This window comes from Rutidosis leptorrhynchoides, chromosome 3 (assembly GCF_046630445.1).
Source record: "Rutidosis leptorrhynchoides isolate AG116_Rl617_1_P2 chromosome 3, CSIRO_AGI_Rlap_v1, whole genome shotgun sequence".
Classification (NCBI taxonomy): Eukaryota; Viridiplantae; Streptophyta; class Magnoliopsida; order Asterales; family Asteraceae; genus Rutidosis; species Rutidosis leptorrhynchoides.
In genome coordinates this window covers 568,112,699-568,122,698 of record NC_092335.1, presented here as the reverse complement: position 1 = coordinate 568,122,698, position 10,000 = coordinate 568,112,699, and positions in this window count along the sequence as shown.

Genomic DNA, 10,000 nt, shown 5'->3' with positions numbered 1-10,000 from the left:
AACTCCTATATTGTAACATCCCGTGTTTTTCCGTTAAATTTAATTTTAACACCGTCTTTTTTTTTAAAACAAAATCTTTCGTATTTAAATTAATAGTTTCCGTGAGTAACGTTCATTATATTCCCGCTATTTAATTTTGACATCACCCGTTTACTCGAGCGTTTTAAAAATATTCGTTTGGTTAATTCCCGCACCCGACTACAAACATGAGGGACTTAAGTTGACAAGTGGGCAAAGTGGTGACTAGGTCAACTAGTCAACCACTTCACCTCCTCCATCCATTTCCATCCATCTCCCTCATCTCTCTTTCTCTCTAGCAAGAACACACACACACAACACCCAATTCAATCATTCATCATCTAAATTCGATCTAGGAGGCTTACAACAAAACAAATTACATATTTGGAATCCTCTCTTCATCCTCTACAATTTGATACCAACTTCATCTCGTTTGGGTAACATTTCTAAAACTCTAGATTTCTCTAAATTCGTGTTTTTGATTTGAAATGGTGTTAGTTAGTGTCTATGGCTCAAGTCTAACATGAATATATGTTTGGTTTGCTCGATTTGTTGTTTTTGGAGTAACTAGCATGAACTTGAAATGGGTTTTCTTAATCCTTGATTTTGGATGAGTTAATGTTGTTAGATTGTTAAAGTGCATGTTTTAATTGTGTTACTAGTATCACTAGCTTCGTTTTGATGCGTAGGTTGATTAAGAAAACTTCAAAAACATGAATATTGATTTTGTGATGTTTGACTAGGGTTTGATAGTTCTTGACATGAACTTTTGATGCTTGAATGCCATGGAATGTTAATTGTTAGTGATTAGTTGTAATGTATGCTTAATTACCTTCGAAACGGCATATCGTATGTGTAAATTGGATTCCCGAAACTTAAAATGCAATTGATGAACTTGAAACTTTGAAAATGGACTTTTAAACGATCACTTGACGAGAAATCGGTTATGGAAAATGTTGTTTTTGTTTGATGAAACATGTTTAGTTGTGTTCCTTGTCAAAAGAGCTTTCCAACGGTATAAGATACGCTTTCTAATTGTTTACGGTTTGAGTTTTGCGCTTGTTTGAAATTTTATCAAGCCTTGAACAAGTGAAACAGGCCTGGGACCAGGCCACGGCCATTGTCGCGGCGCGACAGGCCTGGCCGCGGCGCGACATTTGCCTTGTTCAGGGGCTGACCAACTTTGCACTTTTTCGTTTAATTCCAACTATGCTACGCACCTCCGATTAACATGTAACTTGGCCAACATGCTCATATATGACTTCTAAGCTTAGAAAAATAGTTTGGGACCCGACCCGAACGTGTTGACTTTTTCGTTGACTTTGACCAAGTTTGACTTTTAGTCAAACTTAACCAAACTTTTATACAATCATTCTAACATGCTTTTATACTTGTTTCTTGTATGAAACTTGACAACGTGATTCACATGCTATACTTAATCGAGTCGTAACGAGCCATAGGACTAATTGAACACATTTCACCCGACCTTGTGTCGTAACCGGTTAATTGATATAACTTACTTGTTTAGGTCAAGGCTAAGCAACTTTCATGCACACGTTTACTTGTTAAAGTACTTTTATACTCGTGCACTCGAGGTGAGATCATAGTCCCACTTTTTCAACAACTTTTTATACTTTTAAATTGTGGGCTGAGAAACATATACTTTGTTACATTTTGTACTACTTACTTTTATACTTTGAACACAAGTACAAGGAAAACAAACATTCTACAGCGAGTTTAGAACAAAAATCCTCAATTCGATTATCATTAGTTACACTTGCCGGGTGTAAGCGAGAACTTATGTTATATGGCCATATGGGTTGACAACCCTCATCTTTGACGGTTCGCTACCGTCTACGGATGAAATATATTTTCGAGAATCAGTGTTTGTTCTAGCACTAAGTGATGGGGTATACAATGGGAGGAATGTTAAGCTTTGATAATTGGGTGCTCGCGAACCAACTTTTGGAATGCAACTTTTGGATGATCAATTTATGGAAATACTAAATCTTGTGGTTCAAAATATAACATTTACTAATACACCTATGATTTCACCAACGTTTTTCGTTGACAGTTTTCTATATGTTTCTCAGGTTCATACATGGCTATTTGATACATGCTTCCGCGTACATTCATACTTGCTTGGGGTCAAGCATACATGCATACACTCTGATTTCTTGCTTGGAGTCAAGCATACATACATGCATACGCTAGTGATAGCACCTTTGGATTCAAACATATTGTATACATACTTACGCTATTTATAGAAACCCTGATTTTAAACTAATTATGTCGCAAGATATTTCATTTGTACTTTACTACTTTTGTAAACTTAAACTTGTTGTCGATCCGTTTGGTGAACTAAACTTTGCAAGTCATGCACGTTTCAAATGAATGCGACATAATTTTGGTCAAACGCGTCTCATATAGGGACTATGACCACGCAACGGGACCTAAGTAGCGGCGCCGTCAATGACGATTTGGTCGGGTCGTTACAGATGGTATCAGAGCGTTGGTTGTAGGGAACTAGGACGTGCATTAGTGTGTCTAACAGAGTCGTTAGGACGCATTAGTGAGTCTAGACTACAACCGGATAGTTAGCATTTGCATTCTGACATACATTTGCTATAGATAGCACTTACTTGACTACTTGTGCATTATACTTGAATCATTCTTAGGCAAACTTTTTAATGGTACCCAACCTTCATCATACGAACTCGTATTCCGCCACTTTTTGGTAACACACGTAAATTCATGATTCGTACACGTATGGATGACGACGACTTCATTAGTCACACTTGTTCGGGAACTCTGTCTCCCGGATTGTTATTTGCCACCGTTTCAACTTACTATCGGTTTCCCCACTGGTGTTTCTTACTATCTACTTTTTGGTGTTACTACCATCACTACTCTAGGTGAGTATCGTCATCAACATTTATCACTACGGTTGCGTGCTACTCGTTATCATGACTCGTTACTCTTTTCATACCTAAATACATTATTGTTTGAATCGAACCGATTTGACGTTAACAATCATTTATACACTTCCCGCGGGGAAACGCTTCTTTAGAGTTGTAGAAACTATTTCGATTTAATACGAGTCACGTTTGAGACGTCGTTACATTTTGTTCATTTTAGATTTTCGCGATGACACGAACTTGAATCTATAGAGTGATGTGGGAATGGAGGTATGAGTTAGCGTAATATAACGACACTCGATCAACGTGGTTATATTACGGTAAGACATACCAAAGTTCTAGTGACGCGTGATGGTGGTTAGACTCGATCAACCTAAACACCACCATGTGCCATGTACATGACTTCATCTTTTCAGGTTTGGACATCCGAAAACTCCGAGAATATTTATAACAACCATACCGGGGACACACCTTCAATTATTGTCAAATTATATTTATGCTTCCGAATGAATTACCGATTCCATTCGACTTCAACCGTATGTCACACGGGTATACTAGCTCGTCCTCGCGCAGTCTTATTGACTAACTACAATTTACTCGTTATGCTCACATCGGGGCGGAAACTTCTCTTGCATCACCCTCGTACTTCCGGTTCAGGAGGTCCTTATTCTAAATTCTCAATGGAGAGTGACTCTTCACGTCATACAAGTATTCGCCGCGAGGGTGGATAGTCCTAACAATCGTTTTCAAAAAAAAAAACCGATAAGAACTTGCCCCGACGAACGTTTTTGGAAACCGATAAATCTTCCGCGACGCGAATTTCTTGAGAAACTTGTTCTAACTAACGTTTTCGAGTCCTAACGGACTTGTTCAAATATACCTTACGGAATGTACTCCGTTTCGGATCGAGATCCTCGTTTCACTTCTAGATTTTGGAGTACCTTACAAAAAGCCTCGGGACCGCGTTTAGACATGAGTACCGCGTACCATCCACAACCCGACGGACCGAACAAACATGCGATTTAAACCTTGGAAACCATAATACAAGTTTGTATTACCAACTTCAAATTTACTTGAGAAAAGTATTTTCCTTAAACCGAATCCTCGTACTACAATGATTTTCATTCGAGTTTTAACGTCACTCCTTTTGAAACCACATGTGACCGGAAACGTCGTTCTCCTTTGTCGAACCAAGTAAGCGATGATCAATTCACCGGGGCCGAGGTTGTTCATGAGCAACCGAGAAAATTTGTTCATATTCAGGTAAAACCCTACGCGACTCGTACTCACCAAGAGCTACGCCGATGTTAGACGTAAACATTTCAAATTCCACGTGGGAAACCGCGTCACGTTAAGAGTCGCACCTTGGAAAGGTGCAATCCGTTTCGGGAAACGTAGGAAGCCAAATCCGCGATATTTTGATCCTTTAAATTCTTGGGGTGTTTTGGACCCGTCGCTAGCCGTTTAGACTTTTCCGACTCATTTTGGGTCTCCGTTTATCCTACATTCGATGTATCAACTCAGACGTGTTTTGCGAAACGAGAACTTGTTATCTCCTTTGATGAACTCACTATCGACGATAACCCTCACTTCCTAGGAGGACCGGTTGAAACCATAAATCGTGAAGCCAAACCTTAAAACAACACATGATCCCGACCGTCAAAATTCGTTGAAATACCTTAGAACGTACTTCTCCCTCATTCGTAGAATTGGCAACACAAGATCTCGAGGAAGATTCAACGACTACTACTTCCAACTAAATTTCGGGACGAAATTTCTTTTGAGGTGTGGATAATGTAACATCCCGTGTTTTTCCGTTAAATTTAATTTTAACACCGTCTTTTTTTTTAAAACAAAATCTTTCGTATTTAAATTAATAGTTTCCGTGAGTAACGTTCATTATATTCCCGCTATTTAATTTTGACATCACCCGTTTACTCGAGCGTTTTAAAAATATTCGTTTGGTTAATTCCCGCACCCGACTACAAACATGAGGGACTTAAGTTGACAAGTGGGCAAAGTGGTGACTAGGTCAACTAGTCAACCACTTCACCTCCTCCATCCATTTCCATCCATCTCCCTCATCTCTCTTTCTCTCTAGCAAGAACACACACACACAACACCCAATTCAATCATTCATCATCTAAATTCGATCTAGGAGGCTTACAACAAAACAAATTACATATTTGGAATCCTCTCTTCATCCTCTACAATTTGATACCAACTTCATCTCGTTTGGGTAACATTTCTAAAACTCTAGATTTCTCTAAATTCGTGTTTTTGATTTGAAATGGTGTTAGTTAGTGTCTATGGCTCAAGTCTAACATGAATATATGTTTGGTTTGCTCGATTTGTTGTTTTTGGAGTAACTAGCATGAACTTGAAATGGGTTTGCTTAATCCTTGATTTTGGATGAGTTAATGTTGTTAGATTGTTAAAGTGCATGTTTTAATTGTGTTACTAGTATCACTAGCTTCGTTTTGATGCGTAGGTTGATTAAGAAAACTTCAAAAACATGAATATTGATTTTGTGATGTTTGACTAGGGTTTGATAGTTCTTGACATGAACTTTTGATGCTTGAATGCCATGGAATGTTAATTGTTAGTGATTAGTTGTAATGTATGCTTAATTACCTTCGAAACGGCATATCGTATGTGTAAATTGGATTCCCGAAACTTAAAATGCAATTGATGAACTTGAAACTTTGAAAATGGACTTTTAAACGATCACTTGACGAGAAATCGGTTATGGAAAGTGTTGTTTTTGTTTGATGAAACATGTTTAGTTGTGTTCCTTGTCAAAAGAGCTTTCCAACGGTATAAGATACGCTTTCTAATTGTTTACGGTTTGAGTTTTGCGCTTGTTTGAAATTTTATCAAGCCTTGAACAAGTGAAACAGGCCTGGGACCAGGCCACGGCCATTGTCGCGGCGCGACAGGCCTGGCCGCGGCGCGACATTTGCCTTGTTCAGGGGCTGACCAACTTTGCACTTTTTCGTTTAATTCCAACTATGCTACGCACCTCCGATTAACATGTAACTTGGCCAACATGCTCATATATGACTTCTAAGCTTAGAAAAATAGTTTGGGACCCGACCCGAACGTGTTGACTTTTTCGTTGACTTTGACCAAGTTTGACTTTTAGTCAAACTTAACCAAACTTTTATACAATCATTCTAACATGCTTTTATACTTGTTTCTTGTATGAAACTTGACAACGTGATTCACATGCTATACTTAATCGAGTCGTAACGAGCCATAGGACTAATTGAACACATTTCACCCGACCTTGTGTCGTAACCGGTTAATTGATATAACTTACTTGTTTAGGTCAAGGCTAAGCAACTTTCATGCACACGTTTACTTGTTAAAGTACTTTTATACTCGTGCACTCGAGGTGAGATCATAGTCCCACTTTTTCAACAACTTTTTATACTTTTAAATTGTGGGCTGAGAAACATATACTTTGTTACATTTTGTACTACTTACTTTTATACTTTGAACACAAGTACAAGGAAAACAAACATTCTACAGCGAGTTTAGAACAAAAATCCTCAATTCGATTATCATTAGTTACACTTGCCGGGTGTAAGCGAGAACTTATGTTATATGGCCATATGGGTTGACAACCCTCATCTTTGACGGTTCGCTACCGTCTACGGATGAAATATATTTTCGAGAATCAGTGTTTGTTCTAGCACTAAGTGATGGGGTATACAATGGGAGGAATGTTAAGCTTTGATAATTGGGTGCTCGCGAACCAACTTTTGGAATGCAACTTTTGGATGATCAATTTATGGAAATACTAAATCTTGTGGTTCAAAATATAACATTTACTAATACACCTATGATTTCACCAACGTTTTTCGTTGACAGTTTTCTATATGTTTCTCAGGTTCATACATGGCTATTTGATACATGCTTCCGCGTACATTCATACTTGCTTGGGGTCAAGCATACATGCATACACTCTGATTTCTTGCTTGGAGTCAAGCATACATACATGCATACGCTAGTGATAGCACCTTTGGATTCAAACATATTGTTTACATACTTACGCTATTTATAGCAACCGTGATTTTAAACTAATTATGTCGCAAGATATTTCATTTGTACTTTACTACTTTTGTAAACTTAAACTTGTTGTCGATCCGTTTGGTGAACTAAACTTTGCAAGTCATGCACGTTTCAAATGAATGCGACATAATTTTGGTCAAACGCGTCTCATATAGGGACTATGACCACGCAACGGGACCTAAGTAGCGGCGCCGTCAATGACAATTTGGTCGGGTCGTTACATATATAATATAACCCTAGAATCCTGTAATTTTGTGTATGAAATTTATAGTAGAAAAATCTAATTTGTGCCCGTGGACTAAACCATTCTTCATGTTAGGAGTTGAGATATAACCACGTTAAATCCATGAGTTGTTTATGTTTATTGTTTTGCTTTATTTATTCTTCTGTTATCCGTTGTTTCATGATTGCAATCACATGTCTTGTTTGGGGTCCTACAAATCCTAATAAGTGGTATCATAGCTTCAAGGTTTGAAAATCGGGCACGACGGCGGGTTGAGAGCGTGGTTATCGATGTGATGATGATTCAGTTATCATCTGGTGAACGAATGACGTATCTAGAGTTTTGTTTGCAACATGTATCTAGATCAAGGGACTTATTTTAGGTTGATCGTGATGAACTCATCGAATATGGCCTCTGTACTTAGGAGTTTATCTGTCAAGATTTGTCTACAATTTTGATTTAGTGATAGCGTAACTCGGAAAAGTTGCGTTATGACGGTGGTTGATTCTCGGCAGAAACAGAGTCGGTAATCGGATCGATTGGGTTTGTTGTAGAAGAGAATTTTCGGGAGATCAGGGTGTTGGATCTATGTTCTCATTCCTCGCTATCCCGTGTGAAAGAATGATCAAGCTAACGAATTTGGATGTTCATGCGCAGCTAGAGGAGAACATTCATAGCGGGTTCGTTAACCGTTGGATTGCCTTGAAATTGGATTGTAGGTAGCAGACAGATAGATGAATATGTGGTAAGAGTTTGGCGATAATCGGACCAGGATTTTCAGATACGAATTTTCGAAGTTGCTGCAGTTTCTGGATAAACTTTTCAAGTTTAATGACGCGAGTGACTAGACAACTTGTCTTGTGAAACTTCGGGCGACACGACTAGATTTTTTGGGGATATTGGTTTGTTACGGGAGCTTAGAAGGGTAGTGTCTCTCAGGTTAGGTCGATCCGGTAACGAAAGGGACTACATCTGTTTGTAAATCGACAGTGGGAGTTATTGGGGAAGTTTGACACTTGTGGGTTGTAAAACGGGATGACCACGTGTGGTCGGATATTCCAAGATACTTGGAATATGTGGCGGGTTAGATCTTCTTCTCTCTAAGGATATTGGTTGTTGAAGGGTGTTGGACCGAACGCGTTTGACGGGTGCTTGAGTTTGGTTAATAGTTGGTACAAGAAAGCAAACGGTTTTTCTTCGGCTAACTAATTAAGGATCTTTAGTTGATGAAGGGGGTGAATAATCTTGCAAGTTCCAAAACTTGAGTTTTCAGGGTTGTTGTGGGTGTCGGGAAATCGGTGTGAGTTTGGTAACTGGCGGAAGTATTAGTGGGAGTTGTAGAGATGGTTGTGCGACGTAATTCTCTAATGTTCTATGAATTAGTGCATTTATTCGGATAACACTATGGCTTCGAATACTTGTTTAATCCTCTAGCTAGCTGGTGGTACGAAGAGGTTTCTTCTCGAGTAGCCGCCATTTATTCTTACTCTTATAGTGAGAGCGTGCTTGAGAATGAGGGGATGTGTTCGTGAAATTCATAGTGCTGGTCAGTCTACCCGCGTGAAAGTGGAAAGTTGAAAAAGATGGTAGATTTCAAGGTCATGATTGCGTTTTCACTGGGTGCCTTGATAAATAATCTACAAAGGCTCCTTTTGGGGTTTTCTGATTGTTGGGAAGGAAAATCAAAGATAGACGGTAAGTTTGTACAGGTGATCGTTGACATGTCGGTGGCAGGATTAGACGTGTCTAGAGCGATGAGTACATGAGGTGAAGTCTCCTGTTAAATCCTATAATTGAAGTCTCGCACACTTTAATGTATCTTCTAATGAAAGCATATGATCTTCTTGTTAGAAGATTGTGGCAAAGAAATCGAGATGGTCCAAACTATAAACTAAGAGAATGGATTATCACTCAGCGGTATTTTTGGTGTCGAAAGATTTCCTTCCTTCGTAATATAACAATGTGGAAGTGTAGTTTTCATCCAGCGGTACCAAACAGAGTTGTTAATCAGCTAATTGAGAGCTTTTGTGAGTATTTAAACATGATTGATAGTTGAGGTTGATTTTCTGTTAAAGATCGATATAGGGTTTGTCCAAAGTCTCTAAGTGGGATTTTGCTGAGTTATGTAAACTTTAAACAAAGAACGGAAAGGGAAAAGAAGCATGAGACCTTCGCGGATTGCGAGGGTGTGGTCACGGTTCGTGAGCTAGTGAGTTAAGACGCGAGAAAGGAAGTCGAGAAGCAAAGTTTTAGAAGTTGCGGATCTCGCGGATCGCGATATGGAGGTCGTGAAACACGAACTTGCCTTAGCTAACAAGATTTGGCGATTTGTTTCCTTATCTGTTTAACTCTTACATAATGTAACTCTAGACTTCTGTATGTGTGCACGAAAATAGCATAAAATCTCTAATTTGCGCACGTGGACTGTATCCTTCTACATATTTGGATTTGGGATATATAGCTTTGCTAAATCCTTGTGTCATTTACGTTTATTGTTTTGCTTTATATTTTCGTTTTTGTCCATGAGTTTTGTAATTGGTGCAATCACATGTCTTGTTTGAGGTCCTACAAATCCTAACAGTCCTCTCATTAAACATACGTGGCACACTAAAAAAAGTAGGATTGGATGAAAGAATTATGTTTTACACACATGTACCATTTACACACTAAATTTGCGTACAAAGAGAACTTGTCGTTTTTAAAATTTGGATTAGTGTTTGTGACAAAGATGTTGTACAATGACAATATCGAGATCATAATCTTA